The sequence below is a fragment of the Vombatus ursinus genome, unplaced genomic scaffold (assembly GCF_900497805.2).
Source record: "Vombatus ursinus unplaced genomic scaffold, bare-nosed wombat genome assembly UNPS02014180.1, whole genome shotgun sequence".
Taxonomy (NCBI): Eukaryota; Metazoa; Chordata; class Mammalia; order Diprotodontia; family Vombatidae; genus Vombatus; species Vombatus ursinus.
Window position 1 is genome coordinate 1332553 of NW_020953958.1, and position 17767 is coordinate 1350319.

Consider the following 17767-nt stretch of genomic DNA (forward strand, 5'->3'; position numbering starts at 1 on the left):
GACTTGCCCAGTGACTTGCTAGTTAGAGTCAAATCCAGGATAATTTATTTATTTATTTGTTCAATAAACATTATAGTAAGCTCCTCCAGTGTACAGAAGAGTGCTAGATATTTCCTTGTCTGTATAATGATGTTATAATGAATGCTTTCTATGGTCCCTCCTAAACCTTATGGAGAGCTACTTACCTAGCTCCTACTCATCTGCTGCTGAAAGATGATAGAGAAAGTCATGAAAATTTAGATAGAGCACTTTACAAATATCTTTTACATAAGCTCACCTCTGTAGACAAGGCAATCCTTCTACACTACATCAGCTTTTCCAAACCTTTTACCCTTCCTCAAACCACCCATAGCTTCCTCTACCTCTACTCACTCAGCTGAGAACCTTGACTCATATTTCACTGAAAAACAAATAAGGGCTATTCCCAGAGAGGTCCCTCTTTTCTCCTGTTCATTATCTACCACTCAGATGACATCTACCTTGGTTTTCTCCTTTACCCTTTCACCCCCTTTATATGCCCGAGTGATCTCATACCATCCCTTCTTCTGGGGCAGATCATCCTCACAGCCATCCTCACTCCCTCATTCATCTTCATGTCTGCTGGTTGCTTCCCTTAATGTCAACAAACATACTCATGTCTCCTCTATATTAAAAAAAAATAACCTTACTTGATCCATTTAATCCCTACTTGCTGTCATCCTCTAGCTCTCCCCCCTTTCATGGCTAAACTCCTTGAGAAAGTCCACAATAAATCCCTTCATTTCCATTCATTCTCTTTTTAATTCTCTTCAGTCTGGTTTCTGACATCATCATTCAACGGATACTGCTTTCTCCAAAATTACCAGTGTTTTCTTAACCACCAATCTAATGGCCTTTCCTCAATCCTCATTATTCTCTCAGTCCTCAGCCTCAGCCTTTGATGTTGCAAATATTCTCTTCTCCATAATAGTCCAGTTTCTCTAGGTTTCTGTGACACTACTCTTTCCTGGATCTTCTCCCTATCTGACCATTCCTTCAGTCTCCTTTGCCAGATCTTCATCCAGGTCATGCCCACTAACCATGAGGATTTTACAGGGTTCTGTCCTGGGCCCTCTTCTCTTCTCCCACTATACTTTTCCCCCGATGATCTCATCAGCTCCCTTATATTCAATGATTATCTCCATGCAGAAGAATCTTGAATCTGTTCATCTGGTCCTAACCTCTTTGCTGACTTCCAGGCTCACATGTCTAGTTGCCTATTCAGCATTTTTAAGTAGATGTCTCATAGACATTTTAAACTCAATATGTCCAAAATTTAAATTCATTATCTTTCTCCCTAAACCCTCCACTGTCTTAAACTTTCCTGTCACTGTTGAGGGTATCACCATCCTCCCAGTCACCAAGGCTTGCAACCTAACCATCATTGACTCCTCACTCTCTCTACCCTCCCATCCAATTTGTTATTGAGTTCTGTTATTTCTGTTGTTGAGTTTCAGTTACAGAGCACAGTGGTTAGAGCACTGGGCCTGAAGTCAGAAAAACTCATGTTCCTGAGTTCAAATCCTATCTCAGACACTTACAAGCTGTGTGACTCTGGGCAAGTCATTTAACCCTGTTTGCCTTAGTGTCCTCATCTGGAAAATGAGCTAGGGAAAGAAATGGAAATTAGTATCTTTGCCAAGAAACTCCAGATGAGGTCACAAAGAATTGGACATGATGGCACAACAACACCACCAATCTCTTTTTTTCTAACTTTATAACATCTCTCGTATATGCCCACTTCTCTTCTCTAACACTGCTACTATCCTGGATGTATATCCTCACCACTTTATGCCTAGATTATTGAAACAGCCCCACACATATGTCAAATCGATCTTCCTAAAGATCATGACCTATGCAATAAACTCTAGAGGCTCCCTATGACCTCCAGGATCAAATTTAAAAATTTCTGCTTGGATTTCAAAGCCCTTTACAATCTAATCCTTTCCTACCTTTCCAATCTTCTTATTCCCCTCCAGATATCTTCAATATAGTGAGATTGGCCTCTTTATTCATCCTTACATATGACACTCCATCTCCCAATTCAGTGAATTTTCACTGACTCTCCAATCATGCCTGGAACTCTATCCCTCCTTATCTTCATGTCCTAGCTTCCTGTTTTCCTTCAAGTCTCAGATAAAGTTCTACCTTCTTCAAGAAGTCTTTCCCAGTCTTCCTTAGTCTTAGTGCCCTTCTTCAGAGACTATCTCCACTGTATCTATCTTGTTTGTTCACATGGTTTTTTTCATATTTTCTTCCCTATTATACTGTGACCTTCTTGAGAACAGAGACTTTCTGAAGTGATTAACACAATCCTTGGCACATAGTAAGCCCTTAAAAAGGCAAGTTGACTGACTGGTTGACAGTTGACTGGTGGCAATGGGAATAAAGAGGAAGGGACAGATATGAGAGATGTTCTAAAGGAAGAACCATCAAGACTAGGTGACTGAATACGAGAATTGAGGAAGGGGGAAGTCAAAAATAACATCAAGTTTGAACATAGAAGTTTGAGATAATGGCAGATTCACTGAGAAAAATAGTAAAACTCTAAGAAGAAGAATAGTTAGAGAGAAAGACCATATGTTTGATTTTGGACTTACTGGATGAAGGGACATCCAGGCAAAACTGTCCTGCAGGAAGTGGGAGACCTATCTAGAGTTCAGAAGAGAGATCAGAACTAGCTATCCAGATTCAGCAGTCATCTGCATAGAGGTAGTAATTGAAGCATGGAAGGACTGGGAGGAAGAAAGAGATTGCCAATGAAAAGAATGTAAAGAAAGAAAAAGGGTCCATATGGGGATAAAATTGAGAAATGCTTATATTAAGGGTTTGTGAAGCAGAAATAGTAACAGCGAAGGAAAGAGAAAAGCAATTCAAGAGATGGAAACAAAAGGAGGATATGGTATCTGAGACAAGGGAGGAAAGAGTATCTAGAATGGGGGAGTAGAAAATAGTAGAGTTTTTAAAAGGTTTTATTTATTTTAGAGCATTATTTTTATATTTCAAATAATAAGGGTTTTATTAATCTGTCCTTCCTACTCCCACATTAAGCAAAAAAAAAATTTAACCGATAGTCATATCCCTTAATACATTTATATAGTTGGGGAAAACAAATTCCCTCAGTGGCTATGTCTGAAAATGTATGTCTCTTTCTACAATTTAAGTTCATCTCCTCTCTCTTAGGAAGTGAGTGGTGTAATTTCATCTTCTTTTATTTGAACATTCATCATTGCAGAGATCAGAGTTCTAATTTTTCAAAGTTTTTTTTTACAACAGAATCATATAAATTGTTCTCTTAGTTCTGCTCACTTTACTCTGCATTTGCATAAAGATCTTCCCAGTTTCCTCTGAAATTGTCTATTTCATCATTTCTTATGAAATAATATTCCATTATATTCATATGCCAAAATTTATTTAGCAGTTTCCCAGTAGGAAAGCAAAATTAGTTTTCAATTTTAGGCTACCATGAAAAAGAGCTCCATAAATGTGTCTGAATATATGGATGTATTTTCTCCTTTATTTCTTTGGGGTTTAGCCCAAGTAATGATGTGACTGGGTTAAAGGATATGCACAGTTTGGCACCTTTTGTGAATGTAGTTCCAAATTACTTTCCTGAATGACCGAATGGCTGGACCAATTCACAATTTGACCAAGAGTACCTCTTTCTCACAGCCTCTCCAACATTTGTCATTTTCCTCTCATCTATGCCATTCTGATATGTTTGAGGCAAAACTTGAAAGTTATTTTAGTGTTCATTTTTCTAAATATTAGAGATTTAGAGCTTTTTGACATATGATTATTAAAAACTTGGAATTATTCCTTTTAAAATTGTCTGTTCATATCCTTTGACCATTTATCTATTGGGGAATGTCTCTTAATCTTATAAATTTGAATCAGCTCCTTACGTAGCTTGGAAGTAAAACTTTTTATCAGAGAAAACCTACTGCAAAGATTTGTTATTCTAAGTTACTGTTTCCTTTCAAATCTTTACTACATTTTTGGCCAACACCCCCTTTTTTAATTTACATAATTAGAATTGTCCATTTTTTCTTGGGTGACCTTTTTCTCTTAGTCAAGCATTTATTAAATGACTGCTATGTGCTAGCAAATATGCTGAGAGCTAGGGATACAAAGTAAGGCAAAAGATAATCCCACTCTCAAGAAATGGGATGAATGGGGGTAAATTGGGGCAAACGGGGGGGGTAAAATAGTGGTAAAACTATGTACGAACAGGATAAATAAAGGATAAATTGGAAATAATCAACAGAAAGAAAACATTAGAATTAAATGGAATTGAGAAATACTTCCTGTAGAAGGTGGGATTTTAGCTGGGACTTGGAGAAAGCCAGGGAAGCCAGCATGTAAGGAGAGAGAAAGGAGAGAGAGCGGAGAGGGTACAGAAGGGAGGGGAGAGGAGAGAGGGGAGAGGGAAGAGGGAAGAGGGAGAGAGAGAGAGAGAGATATAGACAGAGAGACAGAGACAGAGAGAGAGAGAAAGGGAGAGAGAGAAAGCATTCCATGTAGCAGGGACAGCCAGTGAAAATGCCTAGGGTCAGAAGATGATGGAGTATCTTATTTGAGGAATAGGAAGGTGGCCAGTATCTCAGGAAGGAGAGTATATGGCAGGGAGAAAGGAGAGAGTAAGCTATAAGAAGATGGGAAAGGGAGATGAGACACAAAGGGCTTTAAAAGTTAAATAAAGGATGTTATATTTGATCCTAGAGGTCATAGGGAGCCACTGGAGTTTGAGTAGGGGGTAACATGGTCAGATCCATATTTTAGGATGATCACTTTGATGGCTGAGTAGAGGATGGACCAGAGAGAATTGAAGCAGGTAGACCCACCAGCAGACTATTGCAAAAGTCCAGGTATGAAGTAATGAGGGCTTGTATCAGGATACTAGCAGTTGTTCATGAGAGTGAACATCTGAACTTGCAAGTGAATTGGATTTAAATGAGCCAGAGCTGCACAAGGTAATCAACCTCACTCTCTCTTCCAGAGTCATCAGAGTCCAGTGGCATGACGAGATTCAAGATGGCAAGTGGTGCCAGTGTCAGAAGAGAGAAGAGGAAGAATAGGAAAGATATTACCAAACAAAATTGACAGGGGGCAGGGGAGTGAGGGGAGGTAAAAGAGTGTAAGGAGTAAAGGATGACACCTAGGTTAAGAGCCTGGGAGTGACTTAGAAGGAGTAGTCAGACAGGTAGAAGAATAAGGAGTATATAATGAAAGTAGAGTCACAAAAACCTAAATAGAATAGATTATTATGGAAAAGGGGGAAATTGATGATGCCAAAGGTCACAGAGACCTAAAGAAGAATGAAGATTAAGAAAAGGCAATTATTAGAATGATGGTTAAGAGATTGTTAGTAACTTTGGAAAGAACAGTATCAATCAAATGATGAGGTTGGACACCAGACCGTAGAATTAAGGAGAAAATGGCAGGAAAGGGAGAAATGGTCCCTATTGTAGATGTGTATCTCAAGTTGGGGAGCTCCATGTTATGCTATTCCACTTCCCTCACATCAGGTATCTATTTTCTCTTTGGAAGATTCAAGCATAGCTAATAAGAACTGCCTAATGGTCTTGCAAGAAATAGCATCCACTTACCTAAGTCCCCAAAATGGAAGTGTTGGAGAGAAGAAAGTAGAATTACTACAGTGGTAAATGGGAGAATTGAATTTGCAAGTTAGTCCAAATAATAAGCAGCAGCTGAACAGAATGATGTTATCTGCCAAGAAGTGGTGTGGCTAATGCAGGTGGCTATAATCTGGCCCTTCCTTCACCAAGGGAAGAGGACATGCCAACTGTGGCACTTGTTGCACCCCAAGACCCTGGGCTCACATGGACTCAATTATGATGCTGGGGGCCAAACTCATTAAGTGGTATCTTCTTTCTCTTTCTCCTTTTTTTGGCTTCTTACTCCCACATATAGTTTACTCTAAGAAAACTCCAAATAGAGTTTATATATAACTCAAAACTAGATTTCTCCAATTATAGGTAGCTAGCTAGATCTCTAGCTTTCAAACAGGCACTCAAGGAAATAAATGCAAATTAAGGCTGGAATAACCTTTATTTCACCCCACAGAAAATGCACAAGATGAAAATGACTCACAGGAGCCCATAAACAGACACAGAAAACACATACAGTACTCATAGTTTACAGTAGCCTGTAAACTACCCTGTAGAAGGCAATTGTATTTTGGGAATGCTGAATAAGCAACACCCTTTCCCAATGGATCTTTGAATTACTCCCTGTAATATCAGGTGGTGGCAAGTCACAGGTCCCCTTTACTGCTCCTTCACCCGTGGGGGCCTCTTCTTTCTCCAAGAAGCACACTCCAGGAAATATCCATTTTCTGCCTAGACTCTGAGATCAAAATGCCCAAGTCAAGTTAACAAGCATTTATCAATCATTTACTACATGGGGAAAGTTTCCTTGTGAAAGGTGAGATTCTAGTTGAGATTTGGAGGAAACCAGGAGGCAGAGATAAGTTGAGGGTAACCTACAGGATTCAAACCCATTGGTGAGTTGGGGGGTTGTCTACACCCCCCCCCCCCCCCCCCCCCCCCCCCCCCCCCCCCCCCCGTGGAATGGGCAGATGAGAACGATGTCTCAGCAGATGGGCTATTCCAGGTTATGGCCTGCAGGCTTCAAACCCATCAGTTGGTTAGACATCTATCTCAAGCATATGAAGACTTCCCCAGGTGGAATAGAGCAGATGACAGTGATTTGTTCCAACAGCCATGAAGGCCGCTGAAGCAGGCACTGTGGAGGGCTTAGAGCTTGGTCAGACAGCAAAGACGCCAAAGTCATCCACTACATCCCAGGCCCTCGCCAGTCATCCTCACTTTTGTCTAGTCACTTGACTTTGATGACTCTGGAAGAGAAAGTGAGGCCAATGACTTTGTGTAGCTCTGCCTCACTTAAATCCAATTCACACACAAGTCAAGACATCACCCAACAATGTCGTTTGTCCTCTTTGAACAAAGGACAAACAACATGGAATGGTGAGGCTCTATTCATTACCCCACACCTTTGTTAGATAAAAACACTTCTTGACTGACTCAATTAGAATTAGGTGTGCCCACAACCTGTAACTCTCCTTCAATCAGTTGCAAGTATTGGATGAGGGACATGGTCATTCCCTGTATAACTTGTATAAAAAGAGGAGCTGAGAACTAGAGAGAGATTCTGAGAGTCTGACAGTGGAGATGCAGGAAAGGGGACATCCAGTCACAATCCAAAATGAACTTCAGGTCAAGGGCAATCAGACAACAGGGAGAACTGAGCTATGGCAATGAAGGGAGACGCTGAGGAGGGCCCTACATGCATCTCAGAGCAAAAGACTCCAGCTGATGCCAGTAGTTGTACGCAAGGACTGGAGAGTTCACAGAAAAGATTTGCTTTTCCTCCAGACTTCTTCTGGTGCCTATCAACAGACACTGTAACCTAACCTGCTTTTTAATTACACAAGTGTTTCCAGTAACCTGAATTTTGCCTTAACCCCCTAGAGGCCAGAGATCAATAGAAATGTAAATTAATGCTAGAGCCTTCTCTGTGAGATTATCTCCAATTTCTTTTGTAGAGATCATGTTTATATATAGTTGACAGGTTTTCTTCATGTGCATTAGATTATAAGTCCATGAGGAAAGGAGCAGTTTTAGCCATTATCTTTATCCCCAACACTTAGTAGGCATTTTAATAAATGCTTGTTGACTTGAATGCTAAAACTGCCTAAATGTTAGGAATATTTCTAAGTGTGTGTGCCAGTGGGGGGTAGGGGTTGTGTGTTTCAGATTGATTACATTTATTCTTCTAACTTTTCATCTAAAATTAATTATCTCCCTAAAGTCACAGAGGATATAAGCACTTGGACCAGAAGGCCAATTATATGACTCCTAGGCTTAAAATGAACTTATTATTATAATGATTCTAAATTTAAATTTCACAGAAAAGAATAGAAAGTTCAGAAGGAAACACAGGTAGCTTTGAAGGTAGCAAGGTAGCTTTGAAAATAACATGTTAAATTTAGTACATTTTTGCAAGTTATACGTAGTTTTTACATATAATCAATATTGTTTTTCTGTTCTACAACTTTGAATGTGAACATGTTCTTTTCTTTTTTGGTGTTTGTTAATTAAAAAAAGCAATGAACTAGATAAAACCAGAGCTCACAGGTGACTTCTCCCCCCCATCTATGGAAATTTCTGGATTCTTTTCATGAAGAGCCCATAGCATGGGGGATTCTGCCTGAAGGAGTCGCCTCCTTGTAGCATTTTCCAAGCTGACCTATGGAGTCCAGTATTCCACAACATAGGAGCTAGGCTTCTGGGAGAAAATGTTGGTGCTAATGACATATTTTTCTTTTATACGAAGCAAATACAACTAATTATGGGGATAACAAACTGTGTCATATCCATAGATACCCTCTGGTACATTTTAGGAGGATGGATAATAATTACAGCTCCCACTTCTATAATGTTTTAAGGTTCAGAAAGCACTTTCCTCATAACAACCTTGTGAATTACAATGTGTGTATGTTATCATCCATGTTTGACATCAGGAAACAGGTTTAGACAGGTAGATGGTGGCTTGTCATGAGTCACACAGCTAAGCCACAGGAAGAGCTAGAACTCAGACCTAATCTTTTTCCAGTAGACCATGCCACTTCCTGAGGAGGAATGTCTCTTCCAAAGCAAGAATTTGAGCTGAGTTTTATTTAAAACTAAAGGGTAGAGATTCAAATCTGTACTTTCATTGATTAAGATATTTCTTCTAAGAAGTCATATTGCAATCTGTCCATACCTGCTGACTTTATATAACTGTAAAATAACATTATCCCCACTTTACAGATGAGGCAAACTGGTTTGCTATCACATAACTAGTATCAAATCATAGAGTTGCAATTGATTTCAAGTATAAGGAGTGTTTATTCCACTCTCACATAGTGAACAAAGACAATGAACCTGGAAAGAACTGCATACACACTGACCACAGGTATACACAAGGAAAGAAGTATATACCAATATCGGTATAAATGGATAAGAAAGACAGCTGCAAGGGACCCAAAGGGACCATATGATGAATTATTATTACTTTGTTTGCTGATATTCACTTCAAAATTAAGAATACTTAATTGTACCTAAGTTTATAACATTAAGCAAAAGAAAAAAATACTTATCACTTCCAGCGCAGTACTTTTTCACATAGCAAGTACTTAATAAATGCCTTCTAAATTTATTCATTAGGGGGGAATGAAAATGGTCTTCATTTCTTTTGTTGTGCTCTAAATTTCCACAACCTATCCTCTACCTCTGGGATATTGTCTGCTGCCAATACCTAGACAAGTATTCATAGCTTCTATCAATTTATTTTAAACTCAGGAATGATCCAAGGTCAAATTAATTTGGAAAACTGCCCTAAGATATATCTACCATGCTCTGAGAAGGAAGACTTTCCCATATTTCCCTTTATCACCGTCTCCTCTACACATACCCTAAACTTGGTTCTTATTACCTATTCATGTCTGCCTATGCCATTCTTTTTACCTTTGGTATCCCTTCTCCATGTGTCAAAGTCCATCTCAAGCTCCACTTTGCCTGTCAAACCTATCAGTGTTGCATAAAATGCAGAACTCAGAGTTAATGAGATGATCAATTTAAATCATCCATTTCAGATGCACCAACATTCAACTCCAATCTTAGTTGCTTAACCATGACTCCATGGCCATCCATTTTGTCCCCCTATAGTGACTGGATATATCCTTCTGCAACTTCAACCTGGCTTGCTGAAATTGACTGCTCACCTTGGTTCTAGGTCCCATTTGCTCTAGTTTCCCTTACGGCCGGGAAGTTCTTCACCACTGAATTGCTTTTCCTATGTGCCTTTTTTATTATATATGTATACATAAAGTAAATACGTAGTCAATGTTCAACATTTCTGCATTTAATTTTTGTGACTTCAAACATTCATGTGATTTTATTAGGAACCTCATTTTCACTTTCATGTTGGCATGCACATTTGTGGATCCCATAACTGATTGTAACCCCAAAGTTAAATACAAACTCACCTCTGCTATGCTTCCATATGCCAAGACCCTTAAGGATCTCAAATGGTACACAAAGCAGATATCCCTGATGGAATATTTCAAGCTTGTGTGTCCTTCCTGATCTCCAACATCATCCACTAGCAATTATGAACAGTCTCTGAAATGATTGTGAGACCTCACCAGTCTTGACATTATCTGACAGCAGTGACTGAAGTCCCAGCATACTCTCCCTTGGTTTTCAGAGGGTTTTAAGGCAGAGTGGTTTACAGCATTATAATATATAATACAATGCCCTCACACCGCTATCTGACATGGTGAAAGATAAGATTCAAGTTAAAAGATCTTTTTAGTTTTATGAATTTAATTTGCTATATAGTATCTATGGTACTGTAGATATCATATGCTATGAAAAGTGAATATTGTCTGAAATCAATGTTTTTTTTTTTTTAATTGAGATGTTAGCACAAAGGGTCAGTGAATTTTAGGGAATTACTAGCAAGAAAAAAAATGTTTTTCATGCTACCAATTTCATTTTGGGTAACTGTATTTATAGGTTATTTCATGGTTAATGTATCAGGAAAAGTGCATATTATCAGATTTAATATTTTGTTATAAAGAATTTTATGCAGAAAAAAATGTATTTTCCGCAATCTCTGGTGAAAGATTACAGTTTTTGGTGGTCATGGGAACCTAATCCCCTATTTTCCATAGGTTCAATATGTCAACATTCTTGTTTTTGATTTAAGGAATGTTTCTCCTGTGAAAGTTGAAGATTGTGTGTATATTGAAGATTGACTATATACACACCCACCCCACACACAACACACACACACACACACACATACCTATACATAATGCTTTTTGTAAATAGTCAGTTCCCCAAAACATCACCTTTTCCCCATGTATATCCCTTACAACAGTTCATCAAAACCAAATTTGATATTGTAAACCATATTCTACCCCTACAGTCTACCACCTCTCTATGAAAAGGAGGGGAGTCTATTTGTCTTCTGGCACCAACATTAGTCATTCCTTTTAACTGATTTCTGATATCTTTCAGGGTCATTTTTATTTGCTCCATTATAGTTATTGTGCGTATACTGTTCCCTAGCTCCCTTTACTTGTTATGCATCAATTCACACAGGTCACTTCCTGTTAGCCCACATGTGTTGTTTCTTGTGCAGTGATATTTCCCCATGTTCATATTTCTCAAAGTACTTAACACAAAACTCAGAACAGAAAAATATTCAATAAGTACTAATTTGGGGTTTATTAAAAAATAACCCAGACTATCCTTGCATATATAACATTGTCTCAATGAGACAGTTGGTCCCTTGAGACCACAAATGTGACGGAAGGCCCAACTCTCCTTCCTTAGTTCTGTCAATGGCATTTTGAATGCTGAGGCATCTTTTATTGCCTACTGTCTTTCATCTCCCACATCTAATTAGTCACCAAGCCCTTCCAATTCTATCTCTTTAACCCCTTTTCTAATCCCACGGTTGCCATTGATGTTCAAGTCCTCATCATCTCTTAACAGATTATTTAAAGTTAACTCACTTATCTTTTTGCTTCATGGTGCAGGATTCAATGACCATTGAATTTGGAGTCAGAGGACCTGAGTTCTAACCTTGACTTTCCACTTACTAAATGACCTTAGCTAAGTCATCTAACTTTTCTAGGCTTCATTTTCCTGATCTATAAAATAAAGGGGTTGGGTGACTTCTGAGTTCCTTTCCATCTTTAAACTTGTGATCTCTCTATAATTCATACTTTGCACCATCATTTTCTTAATGTACAGTTCTGGTCACATTGTTCTCCTTTTTAAAAAACCTTCCCCCCGAAAAGTTCCCAAATAGCTAGTGAACAAAGTACAGGTTCTAGTCTGGCATTCAGATTATTTATGCTTTCGCTCCAAATTACCTTTCTATAACATTGTCTTCCACTGTTCTCTATTATACCACCGGCTCTTCCTTAAACACATCTGTTCTTTCTGACTTCCTTCTCATATTGTTCATTCTACTAAGAATGTTCCTCTCCCTTCTATCTCTTCCTATTAACATCCTACCATCCTTCAAACCCAAATCAAATGTCTTCCTCTTAAATGAAACTTTCCCTGACCACTACATTCAGAATTGACCTGTCCTTTCTTTGACACTGCTTGCGTTTTGGTAAAACAATCTTGCTCAGGTCCAGATTTGATCATATCACTCCCTCATTCAAAAATCTTCAGTGGACTCCACTAGCTCTGCAAATAAAATATAAACTCCTCCGCTGGGCATTTCAAGCCATTCACACTCTGCCTCTAGCCTACCTTCACAGCCTCAGTTTCCATTACTCCTCTTCGTACATTGCAAGTGCCCATCAAACTGGACTCCTTGCTATTCTCAAAAGTTGGCATTTCATCTCCTGATTCTAAGCCTTTGTCTAGGTCTTTCTCAATGTACTCTCTCCTCATCTGAATCTCTCAGAATCTTTATCAGGTGCCTAATCAGAGGCAACTAGGTGATCTAATGGATAGAGCATTAGACATGGAGTCAAGAAGATGTAAGTTCAAATCCGACCTCACACACTTACTAGTTGTGTGACCCTGGGCAAGTTACTTAACCTCTGTCTGCCTCAGTTCCTTCCACTGTAAAATGAGCATAATAACACCTACTTCCCAGGGTTGTTGTGAAGTTCAAAAGATATAATATTTGTAAAGAGCTTAGCACAGTGCTTGGCACACAGTAAGCACTTAATAAATACTTATTTCCTTCCTTCCTTCACATCTCCCCTCAAATGACACCTCTTCCATGAAGTCTTTCCTGATTCCCTCCTTGAATAACCTTATCTTTAATTGTCTCTGCATATGCTTTATCTCCCCTTGTATTTATCTGCATGCTCCCTGAAAGTAGACATGTCTGACCATCTCTGTCTCTCTGTCTGTCTCTATCTCTCTGTCTGTCTTTGTGTCTCTGTCTCTCCATCTCTGTCTCTCTGTCTCTGTCTCTCTGTCTCCTCTCTCTCTCTCTCTCTCCTTCTCTCTCTCTCTCTTCACCGTCCTGTGCCTGGCACAGTGCCTGGTGTATAGTAGGTGATTACTAAATGTCTGTTGAATTCGATTTAATCATTAGAGTAGCATCATCTTTGCATGTGAGTGACAGAATCAATCTAGTCTAAAAAGTAGCTGATTACTAATCTCTAGTTTAGGAAAATATGACTTGACATTCTCCACAAGACAACGTCAGACCCAACTGTTATTCACAGGGGAAAATAGTTGGGAGGAGGATTTAGAATCACAAGGTTTCCTTTTTCATTAAGCCAGTGCCAGAAAGGATCTTCTAAACAGGGAACAACTATCTGTTATTCATAGATGGCTTAAATATTTTATCAGTCCCCTTTCAGACAAGGTGCTCTCCCCCTTGTATCTGGTGACCATCTCTTCTCTGGGGACTCCTGCAAGGTGCCTGTACTGATTATGTGACTTCCGTTTCCTGGGTTTGATACTACTGTTCCCTGGCATTTCTTCCTCACCAGGAAGAACACAGGAAAGGACAGAGACAGAGTTCCCACTTCCCCAGGGAGAGAGCTGTGAGTGGATGGGAATGATAACCACCCCTTGATCTGGGATTTTAACTTGAATATCCCAACCCCAGTCTCAGCTCAGCCTCTTACATAGAAAGGGAAGTCCCAGAGAAATGAGAATGGTATTCCTGCCCCATCACTCTAGGAAGGCTCTTTGCCAATGAGATGATGTGTGGTCACTTTGTGAATGATAAAATGCTTTCTAAATGATCCTCCATTCTTTTATTAAAGTCCAACTCTCCTATCTTCTCATGGCATGGAAGTCCTTTTGGGCTATCTCAATCAATGGACCACAAGCTTTAAGTACCAGCCTAGTGTATGGACTATGTCAGGCAGCCAAACACCAATTTATCTAAGGGCAGAAATGCCCATGATCAGAATCAATCAACAAGCATGTAGGAAGCACTGCTAGGTGTTGCCCTGGCACTGTGCTGTGTTTGGGATATAAAGAGAAAGCAAAACCCAGTCCCTGATTGATAGAGCTTACGTTCTGATGGGGGAGAAAACCTTATATAATAAGGTACATACAAGATGCCTGCAGAATAGATAGAAGGCAACCCTTAGAGGGCAGACCTCTAGTTAGCAGCTATAGGGATTGCAAAAATCCTCCGGAGTAAGGTGATTTCCTTAGCTAAGTCTTGAAGAAAATCAGGGATTCCAAGGGGTGGATGGGAAGTGAGAAAGCATTTATCAGGCATAGGGTACAGTCATTGCTATCTTCTCATCCACCTGGTCACGAGGTAAGGGATTATTTTTTGCTATGCAACTCACGAAGGTCACCTGTTTTATGATCTAACTTGGTGAAGAGAAATTTCGCCTACAAATTTCACCTACAATGGTGAAATCATGAATAAGGAAAAGAATAGTAGACTTGGAGTGAGAACTGGATTCAAATCCCTTTGACCCTTGCAATCTATGTGACCAGATACGAAATGGGAATAATGATGCTTGTGCTACCTGTCTTATAGAGAAGATCTTCGCAAACCTTAAAGTGCTATGTATGTGTGCTGCTGTTGCCATAGTTTATTAAACATATATAATATAATATTTTTATTATTGTATATATAGTTATGTATTATTAAATTAACCACTGTTTTTCCTAGCTAGAAAATGATAGTGAAGATAGGAATGAAGAGAGACAAAAGTCCGTAGTGAGATAGATTATTGTGAATAAGGTTATCCCAATAGGTTTGACATATCACAACATCAATACTCAGAATGGACTTAGATACCAAGAGACCTCTCCACTGCCTTAAACAAATCAAGGAAATTCTAAAGTTCAGTTCCAGGTTACTGAAAATAAAGATGCAATTTTTTTCACATGCAAGTTTACAGTTCCCTTGGAATCATGTACCCCATGTTAGGAACCTCTGGTCTCATCCAACCTTTTCATTTTATGGGTGAAAAAACTAAGGCCTAGCCAAAGGAAGTGACTGGCACATAGTGGGCAGGGTAGTGTGTGTGTGTGTGTGTGTGTGTGTGTAAGACTTGGTGCCCTGGGGCTATGAGTGTCTAAAGATTATGCATGCCAGTGAACCAAATGATTTATGATACAACCTGTATTTACAAAGATACCTTATGGAAATTATATGAGGCAAACTTGACTATTCAGATACACAGCTAAGGACCAAAAAGGAAAATCAGAATCAGAACAGCCAAAGTCAGGGCCACAAAATCCATACCCTAAAACTCTATCAGAACAAAGCCTTCTCATACTCATATCTCAGTCGAAAAAATTACCTCAGATTAGTGCTTTTTGACAGGACAGCTAGGTGGTGCAGTGGATAGAACACCAGGCCTAGAGTCAGGAAGACTCATCTCCCTGGGTTAAAATCTGGCCTCAGACACTTACTAGCTGTGTGACCCTGGGCAAGTCAATTAACCCTGTTAAGTTTGCCTCAGTTTCCTCATCTGTAAAATGAGCTGCAGAAAGAAATGGCACACCACTCCATTATATTTGCCAAGAAAACTCCAAATGGGGTCATGAAGAGTTGGATACAACTGAAATGACTGAATGACAACAGTGTTTGTTGACACTTTCTTTCAATGGCCTGAAAAAGGCATAGATACCATGTTTATTAAATTTCTGAGGACTATCACAGTAGAATCCAACAAGATCTTGATAGGCTGCGGGAGTGGGAAACCTGTGGCCGCATGTAGCCCTCTAGGTCCTTAAGTGTGGCCTCTTGACTGAATCCAAACTTCACAGAACAAATCCCCTTAATAAAAGGATTTATTCTGTAAAACTTGGACTCAGTCAAAAGGGCACGCCCAAGGACCTAGAAGGCCACAGTAGCCTCGAGGCTGCAGGTTCCCCATTCCCGGCAGTTCAAAGAATAGACTTCAGGAATAAAGTTAGAGAACAGTTTTTCTGAAAAATATTTGAGATTTGAGGGGCCTGCCAGCTCGGTTTAAACTGATAGTGTGTGATACAACAGCCACAAAGAGCTTATGCAATAATACTGAAAGATATGTCTTCCAGGAATAAGGAGGTAATAGGCCCTTTGTATTCTGCCCTGACTAAACTGTCTCTGGAGTATTGCTTTGGGCAATGGGTACCACAGTTAGGAATTAAATTGATAATTTAGATAAGTTTCTAACTGACAAGTTAGAAAATGTCCAGATGAGGGGAGTCATGATGCCAGAAGGTCTTCATGCCACATGAGGATCTGTTGAAGAAGTTAGCTTGGAGAAAAGAATGAGGGCAGGGGAGGAGAACTGACAGCGATCTTCAAGTCTTTGATGAATTATCATGTGGGGGAAGGAGGGAGGGAGAAGACAGAAAAATTGCACAGAAGCAGACTCAACTTTAAAAAAAAAATGAAGTATTCTGGGGCCATTGAGTGAAGGGTGCAAACAGATCTAGTCAATTAGAGAAGAAAGCATGGTATGTGGGATAGGACACTGGTCTTGGAGTCAGAAAGATGTGGGTTCAAATTCTTCTTAAGTCACTTATCCTCTCTGTGCCTCAGTTTTCTCTCCTGTAAAATGCAGGGGGTTGGACTTGATCACTTCTAAGATTCCTTCCAGCTCTAAATCTGTGTTTCTATTATCTCGGTAGGTCTTAGGAGCCTCACTGTGTTATGACTCAGGACAGTAACAGATGTTCATCGTGGTGACTCTGAGTCATCAGGGCAAGCTTGAATTATGTTTAATATACTCTGTTTAGGAAGATAGGAAAGTTTGTGAATTATTTTGGAAAGGCTTTAATCCAAAAAGGTTAACTTTCTAAAGGCATTTCATGTTTATGATGAAAGAAGGGTATTTGTATACTTCTGGGCTGATGTATGACAATTTTTGAGATGATGGGAAAACTGCTTATTTCTTTTTTCTGGTTGGTGATCATACCACTACACTATGTTGGGGTGGAGGGGAAAAAAGTTACTCCACAAAAGGAAAAAACTATCACCACCACCACCAACAACAATAGCAAACTTCCATACCATTAGAATAAAAAAAGTAGACTATAATGACTCAGGAAAATGTATTATACTGTAATATGTAATCCTGCATTCCTGACTCTCCCAGACTTCAACTACCATGCTATAGAGATGTCTTCACCCATGAAGCTGACTCTACCCTGGACTTCACACATTGGAAGTGCCCCCTCACCCCCCCCCCCCCTCTCTCACCCCCCCCCCTCCCCCCCCCCCTCTCTCTCCCTCTCCCTTTCTCTTTCTCTCTCTCTCCCTCATTCTCTCTCTCTCTCTCTCTCTCTCTCTCTCTGGCTGGTTCATCTCAGAACCCTTTTTCAACCAGTCCAACTATGTCTTTGTTCTTCTGCAGCTGAACACCTGACTCTCTGGACTTTCCCTACCTTACCACCCCACAGAGTACTGTCATTTCTTCTCCCCACACTTGTCAATTTTCTTTTATATGTTGTCTTTCCCCATGAGAACGTAAGGTCTTTGAGGGCAAGGACTGTCTGCTTGCATTTGCCTTCTCAGCATTTAAGCACAGTCGCTGGCACATAGCAAGTACTTAAGTCAGTTTACTGGCCTGATTAATGGGAGACAAGACCCTCCATGGAGGTCTTCAAGTAAAGATTAAATTATATTGGAGATGTTTTAGAGAGAATTTCTGTTTTATAGGGTTGGGCTAGAGGATTCTGAGGTCTCTTGCAACTTTAGA